General features: G+C 40.1%; 1 long non-coding RNA gene across 1 annotated transcript; it reads right to left on the reverse strand.

Annotated features, from left to right (window-relative positions):
* Positions 1-751: 751 nt before the first annotated feature.
* On the reverse strand, positions 752-2,250 carry LOC143718650 (uncharacterized). Its single transcript, XR_013196467.1, has 4 exons — positions 2,217-2,250; positions 1,830-1,959; positions 1,570-1,641; positions 752-1,025 (listed from the first exon to the last, which is right to left on the reverse strand). It is a non-coding gene; the product is annotated as an uncharacterized LOC143718650 (long non-coding RNA).
* Positions 2,251-14,145: the final 11,895 nt, after the last annotated feature.

Below are 14,145 nucleotides of genomic sequence, written 5' to 3' on the forward strand. Positions count from 1 at the left end.
CAAGGCAGGTAGGACAAACTTTACGGGGCAAACAGACATCATATCGTCCTGTGAAAAAAGAGACACATTAAACGTGTTTCACAGAATCAACTTTTTCCAACTCAACCGTCCATTATTCAGTCAGTGTAGTATTTGATATGGCATTAACATTTGGTAATTGGTATATTTCTCAAGAGAAACGCTTTGCCTTGATTGCAATTGTTAACTTCTGCGGTACAACGAAACAAAAAGCAGCACTTTCCAAACTTACCATTCATGGTGACCACAGAAATATGCTTGCCAGAGGTGACCTCAATCTCATGGGTGCACTCACATAGTGGCCTACGTGCGGGCAATGCCAACTGACATACTGCAATGCAAAGAGGTTGTTAGATTTTTCCTCAATCGAGAAGGTATATCACTTGTCATACCAGTGATTCAAAACCAACATCTACAAAATAGACAACTCTACCATATGTCATCATCACTGTTCGCTTACTAATAGCACGTTTCATAGTCAAAGCCAAACAAAAACAATTTCTTCAGTCAAAGAGTGATTCAAATTAAGAGTTTAGACCTTTTCCATTGACAAAGTATATCAACAAAGAATATTTGTGTAATTAGTAATTACCCTTTACTAGTCAACATAAATTGTTAATAAACACATACCCTGCTCACAAAAGTGAGGCTGGCCGTTTTCACCACAGCCTTTGTGGGGGGAATAGGCTCCAGGTAGCCGTGGAAAAGTGTCTCCCTGCCATGAAACACATTATTTTTGTGAGCCTCCATGTCGCATCCTCCACATAGATACTCCGTGTCCAGTGGCACACAATCCAGGCACCTAATTACTGCCTCTCCGGCACCGCACCTGTGACATTTTTGGTAGAAGTCTCTTTCAGCGGACAGTTTAGCATCGAGGTGCGCTGGCCTTGCTGCTTTTGCCCTTGTATCAGCGTGTAGCTGCCGCTGTGCCCATGCTGTTTTTTCAGCTGCCACATTAACCTCAACTGAGTCAAGAGTGTCCCTCAGCTGTTGAAGACACGTTTCTGAAAATAAATAAATAACTGTTAAACAACCCTTTGATTGAGTGAAGGCACAATAGATAAAAATTACTTAATACTGAATGGTACGACAATAATTATGACTTAAAATCTGACTTTGACCAAGCCATACACGACAGTCTCCATTCAATGTTGGTTTAATGTACTGTATATGGACTTGATCATGGTATCACGAACCATTGTATCACAATGGTCTCACGAACCGTGTAATATGCTTCCGATAATAGACCAGTTTGAAATGAAGAGTTGGAGTGTCTATCACTTCCCAAAAGAGGCAAGAATTTCTAAAAGCAAGCTATGCAAAGCAATGAGTGCAGAATTGTAAAAAATTAGAATATAAAAATTAGAACACATGTTCTGTCTACAACAACAAAATACAAACACAAACCACTTTTAATGTAGTTGCGTGGAGAAGAAGCGTGAGACATCAACAACAATGAATCGAGGAAAAGTTTACAGGGTCATTAGAAAAGTTGTTGATATGGAGGAATAGGAAATGTAGTTATAGGGATTATACAGACATACTCACCAAGACTTGCAGTCATCTCTTCTTCGATCTGAGGGACTTCCTCAGACACTGTGTTCAATTGAACTTCAGAAGCTGTAAAGGCCAATACAATAGGTTATCTATTCTATCAGGGTCTTACTGTAAAGCATCATATATTTTAGTCCAGAAAATTCACAAAATTCCATCATACATCTGGCTCAGTGAGCTCAAACCATCTTTTCACTCACCAACATTTAGATAATTATCATTATTAAACTATAACAGTGCTATAAACAACGAACCTAATGCACGACGTTCTGCTTTTTGACGTTTCTTACGTCTGTTACTTGTGGCCGCTGCGCTTGCGACTGCTTTCCCTCTCTTAGTCCTCTTTCTTTTTTGAGGGACATGGCGTCCCATTGCCATTGCAGCCTATATGAAAATAAAATATTAATGTTTTCTGATAGAATATCAGACTTATGGTTATGTTTGATGGACACTTTTTTCCAAAGTAACTAACAATAAAAAACACAAAACTAAAACTAAAACTACAAGATATAAAACACTACACTACTCCAATGTCCATTAAATGTCTAGAACATCATACCTCAACAGCAACTACAACAAACAAACAATATGTAAATAGTTATTTTCATAGACACGGGTGTAAGTTTATCAAAATTTCTCACCCTGGCCTCACGGAGAAGAGCCTTGCTTATTTCATTTTTTAACATTATTTTGTTTTCTATATATAAACGATATAGAGATAGAGAAATGGAGATAAGATGTAAAACAGCAAATAATCTGTAGAACAGACAAGAAAGCATAATTAGATATATCTCTGAGAAAAAATTTAATGTCTACATGAATGCGAGACACTACAGGTGAATAGGGTAAACTTTTAAAATAATAGATATCACCATGAAACTTCCTCAGTTGATTAATTACACAAGTATATAAAACAATGTATTATAAGTTTTTGAAATTTGTATGTTTAATTATGCAAAGTAGGCATTATCTCATTAAATATGCGCAATTTTTGCATAGATATTTTCAATAACATAAATCTGAACATATGATAAAGCCAGGTGCAAAATTATATTTTTATTTTGTTTACACACAAGATGGAAAAAGAATATCAGATGGATTTCAGGATAGGGCCTATATGCTTTCATTACTTAGGAAATAATACTGGGGAAAAAAATCGATTTTCGCTATATTTTTTTGGTGTACATGGTGCTACATCGGATGAGATGTTGGTAACGTTACTGGAGACTGACAAAAAAACTAATTTTGAGAAAGCGTCTTTTAAATATTGTAATGTAAAAATGCATACTTTTTTTTAGAGAAAAACAACTATTTACAGACACGATATCATGTCAAATATTTAGCAATCAACAATACAAGCCATCTAAAACGCATTAAAACTTATAATTCAACATTTATAGATAGTAAATAAGTAGCAGGTCGGAGATACATACCGATTTGTAGAGGGGATCCTCGCAATGACGGAAAAACCGAGAAAGTGGGGTCGCCGTCATGGCAACAGACTCGTCCGATTTAACATTAATTTATTATTAGTCTTCATCATTTTTTTTTCCGTTGTCTGTATATGCCTATCTGTCAATTGAGTAAACATAAAAAAATTGTAAATTAGTCCAAATATTATTTACACTAAGATGATGGATGGGGAGTTTGATTGATCAAGCCGGGACATTCTAAAACGCTTAACGTGGCTTACAGCACTAAGACAGTGATATTAAAAGACCAAACTCAGTACACATCATATTAATAAACCATACTATGTATAAAAAATAAGAGGAGTCCAAAATATGAACGCAACGCGTTTAATTACACGTTAAGCATTTTCCTCCCATAGAAAACCGTTATAAGAAAACGCTTAACGTGGCTTACTGCACTAAGACAGTGATATTAAAAGACCAAACTCAGTACACATCATATTAATAAACCATACTATGTATAAAAAAATAAGAGGAGTCCAGAATATGAACGCAATGCGTTTAATTATTTTCTTACCATATCCATTATAGAAAATATGTGGCTGGACACCCATTGATAAATGTGTATAAGTAACAGAGTTAAAGCAATGAACTAAATTTCTCATTAAGCGTTTTCACAAGTAATGTTTCCTAATTTTAGCCTACTAGGCCTAGGTGACAAAGTTCACAATATATTAATAATGCACAAAATAGAATTTGGCCTAGGTGACACTAGTAGGCCATAGGTGACAAAGTTCACAATATATTAATAATGCACAAAATAGATTCAGAGTTCTACCAGGCTTTTAACCCACAGCAACAGCAACACCAATCAGACTTTGAAGCGGACTAATCAATGATTGGTCGGCTCCTTAGCTGCAGACCACTTAATTAACCACACCCTGGACACCTTTCTCACAGGAAAGATGGCGTGTTTTCTAGCTACCTGCTGCTGATTGTTGTTAACAATCTTGATTGATTTCCTGTTCATTCAGAGGTATGTATGTTTAGTTTGATTTATGTTACAAAAGCTTGAATTTCAACTGATATATAATCGAATGATGTTTAGATGCATGAATCGTTTAAGCCTAAAGTAGAGAATGTTTTTATTTTTTATTTTTACCAAAAACATGTGAAACATTGTGTAACTGGGATATGAATTAACTTTTGCTTTTTTTATATATAGCATTTTAGATTCATATCTACATTAAAATATCAGCCTTTAAATTAGAACTTGATGCATGGATGGATGAATATTAAACCATTTAATATAATTAAATGTCTATATACATATGAACATGTCATACTGTACTTCAAATTTGAAGCAAATGCTTTATAGATAGATATTAAACTACATAATATAGTTTGATGTCTACATATGGCATACCCTTCAAATTTGAAGCATTTGCTTTATAGATATATATATAGATAGATAGATAGATAGACATTCATACATAGAATATACATTATCTAAAGAATATATAGCTAATAAATAATAATTATGTTTCAGAACAGAGACTCAAGAAAGAGAAAATGATGACGAACAACAGTTTATTTGAGATGAGGTGGTAGACAGGAAATACTGGCGAGTGTGGCAGATGCAGCAAGGTGAAACGTGAATGTAACCAGCGTGAATACTGACAGTTTATTGTGTTGTAGAAGATGGAGGAGATCGTGGATGACAGACGGAGTGCACACACACACACACACATGAGGGAACCGGCGAGTAGCGGAGTTACAGGAGACATGGAGGACTAGGAAGACATGGCGCCAAGATGGCGCCGCGGATGGCTGCCTCGGTGTGGAGCTCTCCAGCTATTGTGTTGTTTTTGTTCTGCGTTTAGTCATTCTTTTCCTATCAGTTTCACCAAAGACGAACTACTGGACATTAGGAAACACACACCAGAAACCTTTTCTACAGCTTTTGATTATTCGGACGTTTTGCTGGACATTCTCGTCGGAGGGGCAGCGTTGTTGTTCAAACGCGCGTTCAGACGCAAACGCGGGAAGCGAGCCGGCGCGCTGGTTAAACTCAGCGAGCGCGGCCTGCGCACTGCACTCCCCAGTATTCATCTCGCGAATCTCCGATCCCTTCCTAACAAAACGGATAAACTACTTCTCCTCACCAACACTAACAAGGATTTTTTAAACTCTGCTGCTTTGTGCTTCACTGAAACCTGGCTGAGTGAAGCCATACCGAACAACGCAATACATCTGCCGGGCTTCCAGCTGTTCCGAGCGGATCGCATCGCGGAGCTAACGGGGAAAACGAGAGGTGGTGGATTGTGTTTCTACATTAACGAAAGTTGGTGTTCAGATGTAACAACACTGAAGAAGATGTGCTCTCCTAATTTAGAGCAGGGTGTCCGCGCGGTAGTAAAAGGTAGTAAAAATAATCTACCAAAATTAAGGCCCTTGAAAGGTAGTAAAAGGTAACAAACGCAATTTGACTTGGTAGTAAATTTTTCATCACCACCTCAATATACGAGTTTCCATTTTTTTTGCTTAATATTTGTGTCTCCATGTTTTAACTTCATCTAGCATATTTTAAATATATATACGGTGCTAACAGGACCTGAGTGAGTCGGAGTTGATAGCAATGACGTAGAAGTAAACTGTGTGAGTTTCGTGGTTGATAGCCTATCAGCGTCGCCAACAACATTTACAGCCTTTTTACCTCAGTTATTAGCCACTTCTATTTTCTACAAAACTTAGTGTGAAAATGGGGAAATGTAAATTTTCGCAAACTTGGGTCGACGACCCGTTATTTAAAGACTGGCTTAAGCCCGTCATGGGGAAGGAAAGGGAAGCATTTTGCACTGTCTGCAAAAAAATTATAAATGTTACCTGGAACGGCATTAAGTCTATCAAGTCACACAGTGAATCGAACATTCACCAGCAGCGGATTCGCGTGAGGGGGGAGCAGCTCCCTATTTCGTTATTTTGCAGCACTACACAGATCGCGGCAAATCATGTCGTCGTCGCACCACCTCAGCAGCAAACCAGTGCCACCAGCACCACCACGGCAGCGATATCCAAACAGCAGACGTTACCGTCACAAACATTAGCCCACAGGGCTGAGGTTCTCTGGTGCCTGAACATCGCAGCCAACCATCATTCATATAATTCAAATGAGGGCATTGGGGAATTGTTCGGAACCATGTTCACTGACTCCGATATAGCCAAAAGTTTTACGTGTGGCAAGGATAAAACGGCGTACATTCTTGGACTCGGCATTGCTCCACATTTTAAGAAGCTTCTTATAAATAGCATCAATGATTCTGGGCCATATGTTCTCATGTTTGACGAGTCTCTGAACCAGTCGGCGAAGAAGAAGCAAATGGATATTCACGTTCGGTTCTGGAAAGATGACCGCGTGACGTCTTCATATTTTGGGTCGCAATTCCTTGGACATGCAAGGGCTGAAGACTTGCTGCAAAGCATTAAAGTAAGTTGATATTTTCTTGTTTGTTCTTTCTTATTGTCGTTATATTCCCATTTGAAAATTTTTATGTCATAGTTAGCCTAAGCTTAGCCTTCAGCGTGACTAGGGTTGTCAACGAATATTCTAAATTCGAATATATATTCGAATAGTTTTAAAAAACAGAATTTTGAAGGTGAAAATTAATATTCGAATGTGGGGAAAAAAACGCGCCCGCGGTAGCAGTGGCGTGGCTGTCTGCTTTGAATTGCCTGAGGGGTCTTTGTTGTCACAAATGTGACAGTGTGCCTCATTTTATTTAACGTTAAACCGAAACATTACTAAAGTGTAAGGCTACTATACTGACTGAATAGATGTTGCATGAATAAGGTAGGTTAGATACAGCAGTTTCATGCACTGCAGGCTTCCACTGGTTTGATTATTTATCGTTTCATGTCAAGGAAAAGTATATTTAGTATACTTATAAGTATACATATAAAGTATGTTTACCACAGTATAGCTCGCTTGGAGCGTTCAATGTCGGTTCTATATACTGTACAACTTCAATTAATGTTAATAATTTGTTTCAATCACTGAATGTATCCTGCTATTTTTGGTACTTAAATTGTTTGCACAAAACTCTTGATCAGCTCTCAACATTTGTTTATTGGGTGTGATTTTCAGATGAATGATTTGAAAGATGAATACTACAAATGAAAAAAATTTACACTTACTGGGACTGTATTTACTGTCTATCTACTGTCTATTTTATGAATAACTGAGTACCGAAGCCATGATGTAGCGTTGTCAAGGCAGCAATTCCACTGGATCTAAACAAATCAATCTTATCATAGTATTCACCATAGCGGTGGCTTTCTTAATCTATTTAAATAATTTTGCAATGTTTCCAAGACGTTCGTATATTTGATTTACACAGTAGGAATCACATACTACAACATATATTCATACCAACACGATCAAATTTGTGACTACATAGTTTTATTTTAGCATGGATTTCCTCCGTAAAAGAGACCAGCATGTAACTTCATAGCATGCGATTAAAATCCTTAAATTCACGGACGTGTCTTGTCTTTATTTTTGAGACAAAAACGTCACTTTTAACAGCCGCCAGTCTTTAATAAGATGTGAAATATTCACTGGAATTTTGTTTCTTTCTATTACACCTGCCAAGGAATCCGTGTTATGTGGATAAGTTGCTACCTAGCAGGTAAAACACGTTTAAATGGCTTAAGCCTACATTTAAAACAATTTATTAGGTAGAAACGATCCCACATGTCTACATTCAATGCTATAAAGCCACTTCGAAAGTTTGTTTAGATTCAGTGACACTGCCGTTATGGAGATGGAACGTCACACTTCGGTACTCTATTATTTTTTAATAAACTTTTTTTTTTTTTTTGTCAATTCACAGGAATGTGTTGCACAACTCAACTTGACACACCTGCTGTCTGTCAGTATGGATGGCCCAAATGTCAATTTCAAGCTGCTGAAGCTCCTTCAGAACGAACATTCAGAGCTTCATGGGGATGCACAACTCATCAGTGTTGGCAGCTGTGGCTTGCACACCCTCCACAATGCCATGAAGGCAGGATTCACAACATGGCAGGTAGACAAACTGTTGCGAGCTATGCACTACATCTTCCACAATGTTCCTGCCCGTAGAGAAGATTACACCGCCACCACAGGATCTTCTACCTTTCCCCTATCTTTCTGTGGCCACAGATGGGTGGAAAATGTCCCTGTGGCTGAGAGAGCTGTCGACATTTGGCCCATGCTTTTAACATACGTTGATGCAGTTCAGAAGAAGAAGGTGTCAAACCCCAACACGGCGTCATATGATACCATTCTGGCTGCACGGGTTGATGATTTAATAATTCCAAAGCTCCAGTTCTTCTTGTCAGTTGCACGAAGCTTCAACCCCTTCCTGACCAAATATCAGACCGATGAGCCTGTGCTGCCCTTTTTGGCTAAAGATCTGAAAGAACTCCTGATGGTAAGAAATGTAATTACTGTAGAGTTACTGTCTTCATTTGAATGTGATTAAACTGTATCAGTTGACAAGTGTGGCTTGATTGCTAACAGTTTTTCTTGTACTTTTAAGGCTTTACTGCGGCGATTTGTTAAAAGGGAACTTTTACAGGATCGAAGCGCACTGCAAATTATCACAATCCAGGTATCTGAAGAGAAGAACTGGGTCTCTCTTAAAAATGTGGACATTGGCCTGGGTGCTGAATCTGCCATCAAGGTAATTACTGTGCAGATCATTTCAATATCATGCGTGAATTGTGCTGTCGGCATAAAGAGTTACTTTAAACCGGTAGAAAATGAATGAGTAACAATGGGCATGATTTAACCACCTCTGTGGTAAGCAATATAGCTGTCGTAATTGTGTGGTTGGTAATGGTTACCTTCCAAACTTTAGTTGTCTTCACCACCAGGCCTTTGGTATTGTGGCTTAAACTGAACACACCTCTTTTTCACTCTGGTTAAATTGTTAGAATTGTTTTAAATTTGTAAATTGTCATAGTTTCATTTCCAATCAATGTTGTGAATGTACTGTATATGCATCCTGAACTCATCCTGAACTATACCCCCCCCCACACACACACACACACACACAACCACATAGCAGACAACCAACATCATTTCACCACGTTTTACACAAGTATCTATGTATGTGACCAATGAATATCCTTGTATGAAGATTAATGTTCTCTATTTGTTAGGCCCTTCAGAGCAAATCAGGAGGCAAGATAGGGGAGCTTTCTGTGCTAACCTTCAGGAAAGAATGTTTGCAGTGCCTTGTTAAGGTGGTTGGGAAATTGCAGGACAAATCCCCCCTAAAGTTTCCTATGGTTAGGCACATTGCATGCCTTGATCCCACAAGAATCCACCAAGAACCGGAGTTGTGGTTCAAGCAAATGAAGAGTGTAGTGCAGACATTCCTTCAGGGAAAGAAATTGACAGGTGGCATTCCAGCTGGTAAGAAAATACAGTATGTGTAGGGACAGTAGAAGTGGAAAGGTCATTCAAATGAAGGCCATGTTCTAAGGGTGTTCTACTTTGGTAATGGGCAGTTTAAGCAGAATGAAATGTACTTAAATGTCATTAATGATTATATCTTTGTCCATATTGTAGGTGATGTTATCATTCAGCAGTTTGTATCCTTGACCTCAGTGGAAGGACGAGATGAACGTTTCCTGGCCTTCAAACCAATGAAGGACCGCCTTGATGTGTTTCTTTACACAGCTCTCAGCACACCTTACCCTGACTTACTACAGTTTTGCCAGAGTCTCCTTCTTCTATCCCATGGCCAAGCCACTGTTGAAAGAGGATTTTCAATTAACAAAGAGGTGGAAAAATGCAATCTCCAGGATAGAACGCTGGAATCACTTCGATTAGTCTGTGACCGGATCAGCAGTTGTGGGGGTGTTTTAAAGGTGTCTCTGACAAAGGAGCTCCTTGCCTCTTCCTCATCTGCAAGATCTCAGTATAGACTGTACCTGGAAAATGAAAGAAAAAACAAGGAGAGTGCCGCACATGCTCTAAAGAGGAAGGCAGTGCTTTTGGACCTCAGGAGCTTTTGGAGCTTTTGGACCTCAGAACCCAGCATGAGGTACTAAGCCGTGTTTGTGAGTCACTTGAAAATGACGCGGACAAGTTGGCCGAGCAGGCTGAGGGAAAGGCCGGGTCCAAAATGGCTGAATTTATCATCAAGTCCAACACACTTCGCAGAAGGCAAAAATAAAAAAAAGAAGAGCTCCGCCAATTTGGAGGAAAGAATTGAAGTCCTCACAACGGAGACTTTTGTGACTGTGCCTCTCCCCTCCGTCTTAATCTCACAATTTCTCTCATTCCCTCCCCTTTTTTCTCTCCCTCCCTCTGTATCTCTCTATCTCTCTCAGTCTGCCAGCTAAAGTTATCAGCTGATGAATATAGGTCAAATTGTTACAACTTCTCTTTTTGTAAATTTGTTTTGGGACATGTTCAAACTGCCATTCATCAATGAATGAGTCCAGTGTAAGTTATTGTTACAAGTTACCCCTTGTGATGAAATAAATTGCTGTTTTGGGATAGTAATTCACTGCTTAAGTCTGCGTGTGTGAGAATGTGTGTTTGTGGGTAAGTGTGTGTGTGATGTGACACACTTTATTATTAATCTTTATTGATGTTTATGGTTGTTAAGTGTCATTTGTTTTTAAGAAGTGCCAAGGTTATTATTCACCTTATTAGGGCTAAGGGCTATGGTTAGGATATAACTCCCCTTGAGTTATATCCTAACCATAGCCCTTAGCCCTAATAAGCTTAACCTAGGGTTAAGATAAGGACAACTGAAACTCAACTCGACACTACAAAAAAAAACATAATTGACAATGACTTTACTTAATGATCACAATTAAACAATACCTAATATGTATGATGGGTGTGACAGTGTCACACTTATACCTTATAGTAAGTGGTGCTTTGCATACCCCTCCCCCCACACACCCCAAACCCCCCAAAAAGGGCTGCTGCTTGATGTCGGGTTGGTAGTAAAAAATATTGTGGAGGTGGTAAAAAAGGTAGTAAAAGGTAGTAAATTCATCTCTATGATCCTGCATATACCCTGTAGAGGCACATTTCATAAACTGTAAACCATTCTACTCGCCTCGGGAATTTTCCTCTTTCATTCTCGTGAATGTTTACATTCCTCCAGACGCGTGCGTGAGCGCGGCGCTACAACAGCTGGCTGAACAAATATCTGAAACGGAACAAAGGTACCGAGACTCTCTTTTAATCATTCTTGGGGATTTTAACAAAGCAAATCTTTCCCGTGAACTACCAAAATACAGACAGCACGTTACATGTCCCACCAGAGACAGTAATATACTGGACAACTGTTACACCACAATAAGAAATGCGTATCACTCCGTCCCACGGGCAGCTTTGGGGCTCTCTGATCACTGTTTGGTTCATCTCATACCGACCTACAGGCAGAAACTGAAATCAGCTAAACCTGGAATAAGGACTGTAAAAAGATGGACTAATGAAGCAGAGCAGAATCTACAGGCCTGCTTTGATTGCACTGATTGGACTGTTTTTGAAGCTGCTACCAATGATCTGGATGAGCTCACAGATACTGTAACATCATATATAAGTTTCTGTGAGGATACATGCATTCCTACCAGGACACTCTTATCATTCACTAATGATAAACCATGGTTTACTGGGAAACTCAAACACCTTCGTCATGCCAAAGAGGATGCTTACAGAAGTGGGGATAAAATCTTGTATAACCAGGCCAGAAACAGATTGACAAAGGAGATCAGAGTTGCTAAAAGGAACTACTCTGATAAACTGAAAAAACAGTTTTCATCCAACGACCCATCATCAGTCTGGAATGGCCTGAGGAACATCACCAACTACAAGTCACCATCCCCTCGATCTGTGGACAATCAACACATGGCTGACGATTTAAATTCATTTTACTGCCGGGTTGAAAAGCCCTCATTCACACCACACACCCGGTCTGATCTGCACTTCACACATTCATCATCACCTCCTGCACTCCAATTATCACTCCCCCCTCCTGCCATCCAACCTGAGTTTAAGGTCTGTGTGGAGGACGTGAGCCGAGTCTTCAAAAAACAGAAGACTAGGAAAGCCTCAGGCCCAGACGGCATCTCATCTGCTTGTTTAAAAGCCTGCGCTGACCAACTGGCCCCGGTCTTCACGCAGATCTTCAACAGATCATTGGAGCAGTGTGAAGTTCCCTGCTGCTTCAAACGCTCCACTATCATTCCTGTCCCCAAAAAACCCAAAATCACTGGACTTAATGACTACAGACCTGTCGCTCTCACGTCTGTGGTCATGAAGTCGTTTGAAAGACTGGTGCCGGCCCACCTGAAGGACATCACTGGACCCCTGCTGGATCCCTTTCAGTTTGCTTACAGAGCAAACAGGTCTGTGGATGATGCAGTCAACATGGGACTGCATTATATCCTGCAACATCTCGACAGACCAGGGACTTATGCAAGGATCCTCTTTGTGGACTTCAGTTCGGCCTTCAATACCATCATGCCTGGTCTTCTCACAGCCAAACTGACCCAGCTCTCCATACCATCCTCGATCTGTCAGTGGATAACCAGCTTCCTGACGGACCGGCAGCAGCAAGTGAGACTGGGGAAACACACATCCAAGACACTCACAATCAGCACCGGAGCCCCCCAAGGGTGTGTTCTCTCCCCACTGCTCTTCTCCCTGTACACTAATGACTGCACTTCTAAAGACCCCACTGTCAAGCTCCTGAAATTTGCAGACGGCACCACTGTCATCGGTCTCATCCAAAATGGTGACGAGTCTGCTTACAGACTGGAGGTTGAACAGCTGGCTGTCTGGTGCAGTTATAACAACCTTGAGCTGAACACGCTCAAAACAGTGGAGATGATCGTGGACTTCAGGAGGAACAGCTCAGCACTCCCCCCACTCACCATCATGAACAGCACTGTGGAAGCAGTGGAGTCATTCAGGTTCCTGGGCACTATCATCTCTCAGGACCTGAAGTGGGACAATCACATTGGCTCCACTGTGAAAAAGGCCCAGCAGAGACTGTACTTCCTTCGCCAGCTGAGGAAGTTCAACCTGCCACAGGATCTGCTGATTCAGTTCTACTCAGCCGTCATTGAGTCTGTCTTGTGCGCTTCCATCACTGTCTGGTTTGGTTCAGCTACCAAATCAGACATCAGGAGACTACAACGGACAGTCCGGACTGCGGAGAGGATCATTGGTGCCCCCCTGCCAAACCTCCAGGACCTGTACTCTTCCAGAGTGAGGAAGAGAGCAGGTAAAATCATCACAGACTCCACTCACCCTGGACACCACCTGCTCGAACTGTTACCGTCAAGACGGAGACTCAGATCACTGGCCACAAGAACATCTCGGCACAGGAACAGTTTCTTCCCACAGGCCATTTCCCTCCTGAACAGTTAACATTCCTCCCAAGGCATATGCCTGTAAGTGCAATACTCCCACTGTTTAGTGCAATATCCTACAACTCAGGTGATACTTATATGTAGATTTATTTATTTATAATATTCAAAACACTGTAAATAGGTTCATAATCTGTAAATCTGAAAATGTCTATTCTGACTAAACCCAACTGTGATAGTTTTATTCTCATATATTTATATTTTTATTTTTTATTCTTATAATTTGTAGTATTATGTTTCATGTTGTATTTGTATTTGTATATGTCCACTGGAAGCCTCAGTACCAAAACAAATTCCTTGTGTGTGCAAGCACACTTGGCAATAAAGCTCTTTCTCTTTCTGATTCTGACAATGGAGGTAACATATACTTGGTTTTAGCAGGAACAACAGGTAAGTGAGTCCTAGCTCAAAACAAGACCAGACAAAGTGCCAGAGTGAGGTGTGTGCTTTTACACTGCCTGGGATGATGAGGAGATGATGTGCAGGTGAAGGTTATAGTATTCAGGTGATCTTCTTGATTGGGTGGTGATGGAGCCTGGCTGTGCACACACACACACACACACACACACACACACACACACACACACACACACACACACACACACACACACATATGAAAATGGTATACATTATCTATTCTATCTATCTGTATACTGTGTGCATATATATTATTTATGATTTTCTGATCACATTTTTCCCGCAAGCACAT

This window comes from Siphateles boraxobius, unplaced genomic scaffold (genome assembly GCF_051911475.1).
Source record: "Siphateles boraxobius isolate OS27281-9 unplaced genomic scaffold, OSU_SipBor_1 61, whole genome shotgun sequence".
Lineage (NCBI taxonomy): Eukaryota > Metazoa > Chordata > Actinopteri > Cypriniformes > Leuciscidae > Siphateles > Siphateles boraxobius.